This window comes from Miscanthus floridulus, chromosome 9, assembly GCF_019320115.1.
Source record: "Miscanthus floridulus cultivar M001 chromosome 9, ASM1932011v1, whole genome shotgun sequence".
NCBI lineage: Eukaryota > Viridiplantae > Streptophyta > Magnoliopsida > Poales > Poaceae > Miscanthus > Miscanthus floridulus.
The window spans coordinates 123,064,889-123,073,921 of NC_089588.1; positions in this window are offsets into that span (position 1 = coordinate 123,064,889).

A 9,033-nucleotide genomic window follows, 5' to 3' on the forward strand; every position below is an offset into this window, starting at 1 on the left:
TTACCAAAATAAAAGTTGTAGATAGTGATGTGTTCAACAACTTTTATATTCATCACTTTTATAGCTAAAATCATTTAGTGGTTGAAAATCAGGTTTAAAGTTGTTATTTTCTAAAATTCAAAATTTGAATTGTTCAAAATTAGTGACAGATAGATGACTAGACTAAAATGATAGAGCATGATTTTAAAAAATTTTAGAAAAAAAACCATCACATTTGGAGTTAGTATGAGGGAGAAAAACTAGTTACAAGTTTCAACTACAGATTAAAAAGAGAAATCATACTTGTTCATCATTGATCATCATGAACAGTTGTGATTTTTCTTTTTAATCTCTGGGTAAATTTTGCAACTAGTCTTTCTCCCTCATACTAACTCCAAATGTGATGATTTTTTGCCTAAAATTTTCTAAAATCATGCCCTATGAAGTTATTGTGTTGATTTGGTCATTCTTTTCGTTTGACAAAATTTGAACAATTTAAATTTTCAAATTTAAAAAAAATGACAAGTTCTAACAAGATTTTGAAACACCAAATGATTTCAGCTGAAAAAGTGATGAATACCAAAGTTGTATAACTCATCAAGATCTAAAACTTTTATTTTGATTGTTTCTTCATCTGATAAAATGATAGTAAACATTGTTCACAAATCAACATGTCTCTTGTATAGTTTATGAAAATATGAGTGATATATGGATTTGTGAACAATATTTACTAACACTTTATTAAATGAAGAAATGATCAAAATAAAAGTTGTAGATAGTGATGAGTTCAACAACTTTTATGTTCATGACATTTCTAGTTGAAACTATTTAAGGTTTCAAAATCTTATTTGAAGTTATCATTTATTAAAATTTAAAATTTGAACTGTTCAAATTTAGTCAAATGAAAAGATGATCAAAATAAAAGTTGTAGATAGTAATGTGTTCAACAAATTTTATGTTTATGACTTTCTTATTTGAAATCATTTAAGGTTTCAAAATCTTGTTTGAAGTTGCCATTTATTGAAATTCAAAATTTGAACTTTTCAAACTTTGTCAAATGAAAAATGACTAAAATATAAGTTGTACATCTTGATGAGTTCTACAACTTTGAAGTTTACAAAATTTTCATTTGAGGTCATTTAGTGTCCTAAAATTCTATTAGTTGTTTTGAAATTCAAATTTTAAAATTTTAAAATATTGTTTTTGCAAAGAAGAAAATATAGAATTATATCTATATATATAATAAAATTGTTTATATATACATATATTTATATATATGGAATAATAAAAAACTAATATATAAATTGAAATAAATTACAGAATTAGTAATTAAAACAAATTGAAAATTATTTGTTGGGGCGGCTAACTCAGGAACCGCCCTTAGAAATCTATTTGTAGGGGCGGCTAACTCAGGAGCCACCCCTACAAATGACCTTCGATATATATACCAGAGCCCATCGGAGGCTGAAAATTTTCTAAGTCAGGGCGCTCTCTTCTTTCTTACGGACGCCGTTAGGCTGCCGAACCCGCCGTCGCCGCCACCGTCTCCTTGTCGTAGCGCCGCTTTCTCTCACCTCCGCCGGCCTATGCGCTTTGGCATTCCTCCCCCGAGCATCCTAATTGGCTTCGTCCGCCCCTAGGACCCGCTATGGAACCCTAGCCGTGGGCGACGCCTTTGTGCCCTACCTCTATCGCCTCCATGCTCTACCTCTGTTGCGCCCTACCTCCCCCGATCCGCCTCCAACCCCCGGTCCGTCTCCTTCCCTGCGCGCCGCCGTTCCACCCGTTGGCTAGGGTTTCCTGCGCCGTTCCCCCTCCCATGGTGGCTAGGGTTTCCGGCGCTGTGGTGCGCGTGGCACGGCTGGTGGTGGCGCTGTGGTGCGCTGAGCCACCTCCTCAAGTCTTCCGTCGAGCCACAACATCCCTCCCTCGACTAGGACAACAGGTACCTGATTGATTCCGTCCTCTCCCTGCTTGCTCTGGTGGGTTTCCTGCTAAATGTTGATCAAATAAACTATTAGAGGCTCTGATATTAGTGTTTCATGGTCTGATATTAGTTTCTTGGTAGCTTGTGAAGATCAAATAGACTATTAGGGGCTCTGCTCGGCTACACTTCCACCACAGCTACAGCAGCAAAGGCTGCTTGATTTCTTCAGGTTTTACTAAGTAGTGTTGCTGTTGCTTTGGCCACAACGCTTCTGATTTGTAGTCACAATTTGTGTGGTGATTAGATGCAGTAGATAAGGAATTGCAGTAGCAAGGGCTACAGTGATTTTTGCCTATACAGTTTCTGGATTTACTCAATAAAAGTAAATCCATAGATTAGCTGGGCTGGGCTAGGCTATTTGGATTCACTTTTTTAGCATGTTTTTGGATTCATTTGTGGGTTGCGTCGTGGTTGATAGATGGTTGGATGTGCAAATAAACCATTAACACATGTTAGCACCTCGCCACCAGCCAATGAACTGCTAGGAGTAATGTTTGGATCCTCATCTGCTAATTATAGCTGCTAACTATTATTAACACTAATGATCCAAATTCCAAATATATGTCCTAAATTTATGGCACCCATGTTGTATATATGCCTGGGGCAGTGCGCAGATGATAAGTAAATGTGCATAAATCACACACACATATATATATGTCCTCATCTGCTAATTGTAGCTCTCTTAACTTGAAGACTGCAAATACTGTTCCCTGAAATGCTAAATGTAGGGTTGATTAATTAATGCAGAGTTCCATTGGAGTTCCTTATTTCATCATCACACTTCGTAGTTATCACTAAAATAAAAAAAGTATCATAGTCTGTTTGTAGTTCCTAGTTTGAGGCTTTTAATTTGTTATATATATGGGGATGAAGTGTATGTTGTAGGCATTCCAACCTGATGGCTGGGATGGACGTGTCCCACGCTTCCATGGGAGCCATGAACTTGCCTCAGCAATTTGTGTTCTTATTTGCCACCTGGGATGATTGCAGTTAGCTTGCAATATGATCATAAGTTAGTTTACAGTTAGCTGAGGCCTGCATTTTTTTGTGCCTATGATGTCATTTTTTTTATTGAGGCTGATACAATTGTGAGATCCTTTTCATGCCTATGAAGATAACAGTGCTAGTTGAGTAATGGATTATGCATATTGATGACCTTGGACTTGTGAGGTACTGGAGCATTGTTTCTTCTATCTTCTGCTTATGCTTCTCATGGCTGTCATCAAACCATGTGAGACATCCATGCCCAAGCAACAGCTGGGCGGTTGTGATAATCTGATGGCTAGGCTGGATGTCTCTCATGGTTTCATTCCTATCATGATCTTGGTTTTCTACTATCTATTTGAGGTTTGTTGCTGTCTATATTTCTTAAGCTCCAAGTTCAAGGTCAAATGAAAAGGCAATTAAATCTGAGGCAAATCGATTGAACTAACCCTCATCTTATCAACATCTTATACTTGCTTTCATCGATCTGCATCTATCTATCTATCTTCGATCCATCCATCTAGCACTGGTTCCTTCCTTCATCATGAACTACCACTGCTCATGTTTGCAATGATATGAGTGGATGCTACTGCTCTGCATCATCATGTTCATATATGCTCTTCATTCCCTGCTAACTAGCTCTTTTGCTGCTGGTACACCTGTCCATCATATTATTCCTTCCACATATATATCATGGGCCATGGCTGCTGCCTACTGCATGCAGATGCAGCTAGCCTGTAGGCCAACCCTTGCATTGAGAGATATTTCACAGCAACTCCCTATGATGCCTACAATAGTTTTTCACGCCCCATCTTCTTGTTGCCTGTGCTGCCTATGATGAACCACCCTAGCTGCCTATGATGTACCCTAGCAGCATGTACCACTGCCTATGATTCCATTTTTTAACCTAAGCACTAAGCATATGTCATTTTCTATGATTGTTACTGCCTATGATGCCTCTATTACGTTTCAACTGAGCATATGTCATTTTTGAATACTAATGGGGCTGCCTGCTGCACTAAGTTCACTGGTTCACTGGATTTTTGCCTGCTGCTGCTCTATCTACTACTGGTTGTTTTTTGCCTGCTACATGATGCTCTTTTATGTTTCAATGAATTTGGCTACTCTAAACTGATTATATCTACTACTGCTGGTTGGATATGTGCCTAAGTTCACTGAATAGATGTTGGATAAAAAATAATTACCTTGTATCTACTATTGCTGGTCCTAAACTTGGACTGCTACACTTACTCTTGCCGTTGCTCCTACTACTTGCTGGCTGCTCCTACTTCTACTTGCTACTCCTACTGCTGCTCTTCTTTCAGTGATGCTCTTACTACTACTCCTAATTGATTGTTGCTCTTACTCTACTACTACCACTCTACTGTTACACTTACTCTACTCTACTACTTTCTACTTACTACTACTACTTGCTACTTCTATCTACTAACTGTTGGCTGCTGTGTTGATCAAATCTGACCTTTACTACTACTGTCTTACTACACCTTTACTACTATTGTTTTTAAATGACCTTTACTAGTAATCTACTACTAATCCTACTCTACACTACTCCTACTATCTACTATACTGCTACTCTACTTCTACTACTCTACACTACTCCTATTGTCTCCTCCTCCTCCTACTTTACTAGTACTACTAGCTGTTGGTGCTAGCTGCTGGTGCTGGTGCTATCAATTTTTTCTTATACTGCTAGTGCTAGCTGCTAGTGCTGGTTGATGCTCTCTACTACTCTACTCTACTCTACTCTACTCTACTAATCTACCCCTACTGCTAAACTTACTCCTACGACTACTCTACTCTACTCTACTACTCTAGTACTCTTATATGGTTATGTTGGTGGCTGGTGGTGCTAGTTATGCTCTATCTACTACTCTACTCTATCTACTATACTACTCTACTCTATGTACTACTACTCTACTCTATGTACTGCTGCTGCTACTCTTCTCTCTACTACTACTACTGCTGGCTACTCTTACTAGTCCTACAGCTTAACTACTCACTACTACTACTACTACTACTACTACTACTACTACTACTACTACTACTACTACTACTACTACTACTACTACTACTACTACTACTACTACTACTACTACTACTACTACTACTACTACTACTACTACTACTACTACTACTACTACTACTACTACTACTACTACTACTACTACTACTACTACTACTACTACTACTACTACTACTACTACTACTACTACTATTTTTCTACACTTGGCAGTATACATGATATTATCTGCACCTGATATAGTCTTTTGCCATAAGCTGCTGCTCTATGTTTGCTAAGCAGCTATTGCTTTTTTTTGCCAAATCTCCCCTCTCCTCTCCTCTCCTTTGTTTTGCCGATGATGAAATTGTCCAAGTCCATACATTATATGGAATATGAGCTAATGATCAAGAACTTGTGAGGAACTTGGCATCACTAGCAGCCGCCCCTACATTACTTTCTCCTCTCTTATCTGTTATGATGCCTTGATGCTCTAAGTTCATGATCAAATAATGATTGACATGTTTCTGAGGCCTCTACTACTGCTACTACTCATTTTTTGATAAATTGTTGTTTTATAGGACTACTTTGGTTTATAGACCTTTTTGATTTCTTATACCTTCTCATGTACCTAAAGCACACTTTCTTGCATCTATTAGAACAAAGCGTGAAATAATGTCATGGACACCAGACAGTGCAGCCTGATGCCCCGAGCATGATGAGCAGCCAACATATGAGAATCAAGCACTAGAGGACCAGCTTACTCAGGAGCAGTTCAATAACGAGTTAGAAAAGGATCTAGAAGTGATGCTTACTCAGGAGCAGTGTGACGAGGAGGAAGAGGGAGTAGAAGGAAGAGTAGGAGAGGCTACTGAAAGTGAAGAAGAAGAGGATGAGGACTTAGAAGAGGGATATGTAAGTGTTGAGGATCCTTTCCCACGTGAAGCCAGAAGGAGGCCAACGGAGGAAGATTTGGACAAGGATTTTGACCCGAATGAGGAGGTAGGGAAAAAGCCTTAGCTTGTAAATTTTGCTAAAGCTTTGGCTATGTTACCTCTGCTAACACTTTGACCGATCGTATATACAGGTCCCTCCTAAAACACAGAAAAGACAACGTCGACGTCCGCGACATCTCGCTGGACAAGACGGAGCAGAGGAAAGGAGAGCAGAGGCAATAGCCACAAAGATGGACATTGAGGCCTCTGCTCCACAACCTCAAGACACAACCACGACTACCAAGCCTAAGAGGAAAATTGGGGATAGAAAAGCAAATTAATATCCAGATAAGGCATGTTATGTGATAACGGAGGTAGGGCCAGTAGGGGGGATCCTTGAGCCGAAGGAATTCAGAGGATGATTCCATAATGCGATCAGGGCCCTAGTAAGAGATAAATTGAACCTAGCAATCCCTAATTGGAAAGAGGTATCAGAGAAGAAAAAGGATGAACTATGGGATAGGCAGCTGAAGCTCAATTTTAGATTTTTGGAGGGTAAGCATGAACTGGTAAAAAATGCTTTTAGGATCATGGGAGAGTCATTCCGACGTTGGAGGTCGGAGCTCAACAAGAAGTATATCCAAAAGGGGTTAACACCCTTCAACGAGTTCGGCAACATAACTCCTAGTCAATGGGAGGAGCTCGTGGCTCAGAAGACTTCACCAGAGGCATTGGAGCTCAGTGCCCATTACACCGAGCTAGCGAAGAGGAACAAACACCACCATCATCTAGGCCCCAGTGGCTACTATGCCAAGGAAGAGCAGTTTAGGAAGATGGACGAAGAGGCCGTAGCTACTAGGAATATCGATGTGAAGAATTTGATGGTACGCTCAATGAATTAGATATATGTGAGGAGTATAGAATCATCCAGTGGTAATCTTAAGTTTGATAAGCCGAAGACCCAAGAGGCAGTATCAAGGATACTGAAATATGCTTAAGACAAGGACAAGGGCTCATTTAACCCTTCCAGAGAGAGGGACGAGCTTAGCCTTGACTTGGGAGACAAGGAGCACACAGGCCGCACCAGGGGGCTAGGCAAAAGGACGACCTGGAAGCATGGATTCGAAGAGGACATGCACATGTACAAGAAACATGGCAGAGACTGAGAGACTAATCTTGAGCTCCAAGTAAAGGCTCTAGTTGCGAAGGTGTTGGAGGAGCAAGGACTGTCTCTAGAGCCACGGACATTAATGACACCACCGGGAAAACTGGCATTAGTTGGCAGCCCTCTGAAAGTTCCTAGCAGCGAAGGTTCCACTACAACCACAACCCCCATCGATAGCATACGGGACCCAACTAGTTGCACCTTGGTGTTTCTCAGGGGATGGCAGAACATTGTGATGGATGTGGCAATGGGTGTGGCACATCCCCCCTGTGGCTTACACCACAATAATAAGATACCGCCGGACTACACTATGGTCGTGGTGCATACCGTGAAGCCTGAGTTCATGCAGTGGAGGATAGACTATGCAACTCTCGAGGGGCTGGTGTTACTCGGAGATGTAATGGGGCAGTAAATCCTTTGGCACAAACATGACATTATATTTACTGCTTCTTCGCCGCCTCCCCCTCTCCCAAATTTGGAGTGAGTTGTTGAGGATAGGGAGATATTTTCACCATCTCATGACCACCACATTCATGAGATGCCATATTCTTCCCCACCTCCTAGCGAGCATGTGCCTGATAAGCCACAACCTTCTCCATCTCGTACCGAGCAAGTGCATAATGAGATGCCATAGTCTTCTCAACAAAGCACAGCCGATACATGAACAACGAGTGCCTCCTGAAGAAGGTGATGCACAAGAAGATGAGAACATGCCTGAATGGGAACTTCAAAAGAAGCATCCAATCACCATAAGACCAATTTATGTTCTGATGAAAGACGTCTCGTTGGTGCACAAGTGGTATTCCCATGACCAGTTTAAGCCTAAGAACCATGTTAAAAAAGTCCCATCACGGGCTTCTGAGGAGGCCGTCACTAGCAAACTCCACCAAACAGCAAAGCAGTATCCAAATGTTGATGCCATCAAATGGTCAAAGGATTGCCCAAAAACATATGAAAGAGGCAAGCCCTTCCTACCAAACTAGGACATCCAGTGCCTACCACTTGGAATGAGAAGGTTCCATGATTGGTACTTACATGTTCTCCCAATGAGCATAGACCTCATACAAGCATGCTTCCCCACCGGCACATTTGGAAGCCTAGCTAGGAAAATTGTCTTTGACTTCAATGACATGCAGACATGCTTTCACCTCAGAGCAATGGAGGTGAATCTAATTCGCACGTGGTGCCTGTAAGTCCTTGTCCTTCCGATATGATATGAATGTAATCTTTGAATTTTGTTGTAACTAACCCATGCCGTGATTTGTAGAATGCAAGTGCACATTATCAAACAAATGCCAAGTGTGAAAGCTAGGTATATAGACCCTCAAGCTATAGCCCAAACAAATTTTAATTACCCTAGATAGTGGAAACTGGATGACAAAGAGCTAGCTGCTGGAAACACCCTTTGGGAGAAAGAGGATATCCGTACGAAGAAATTAAGGCAAGAGTCCCTTAAGGTTTCGGCATACATTGCCCTGGCTTTTAAAATTCTCCAACAACACTCTACTATATGGCTACCATACAACTTTGAGTAAGTTTAACTCTATACTTAAAGCTTTGTTCGATATATTTTATTCGATGCAAAAGAGCTTATCTAGTTCTATGATTAAATCCATGCAACAACCACTGGATTTGTATAGGCGTCGATGTCGGGAGGAGCATGACATGGGTCTTTGATTCAATAGATAGGGACCCGGTGACATACAAAGACTTCTTATCGATTCTCAAGACGTATACTTATCCACAATCCTCATTGTCTTATATGTTTGTATACATACTTGTAACGTTCACTTTTGGATACTAAGAAGTTGTATTTGCTAAAATAATTTGAACAGGGCATTTAGGTTCTATGTCACTAAACATCACAGAAGGCATGATCCAGTAAGGAAGGAAAAGCTGGCTATAAAAACACTATGTGCGGTAAGTGTAACTTACTTCTTCAGTACTCCATTACATGGCTGTC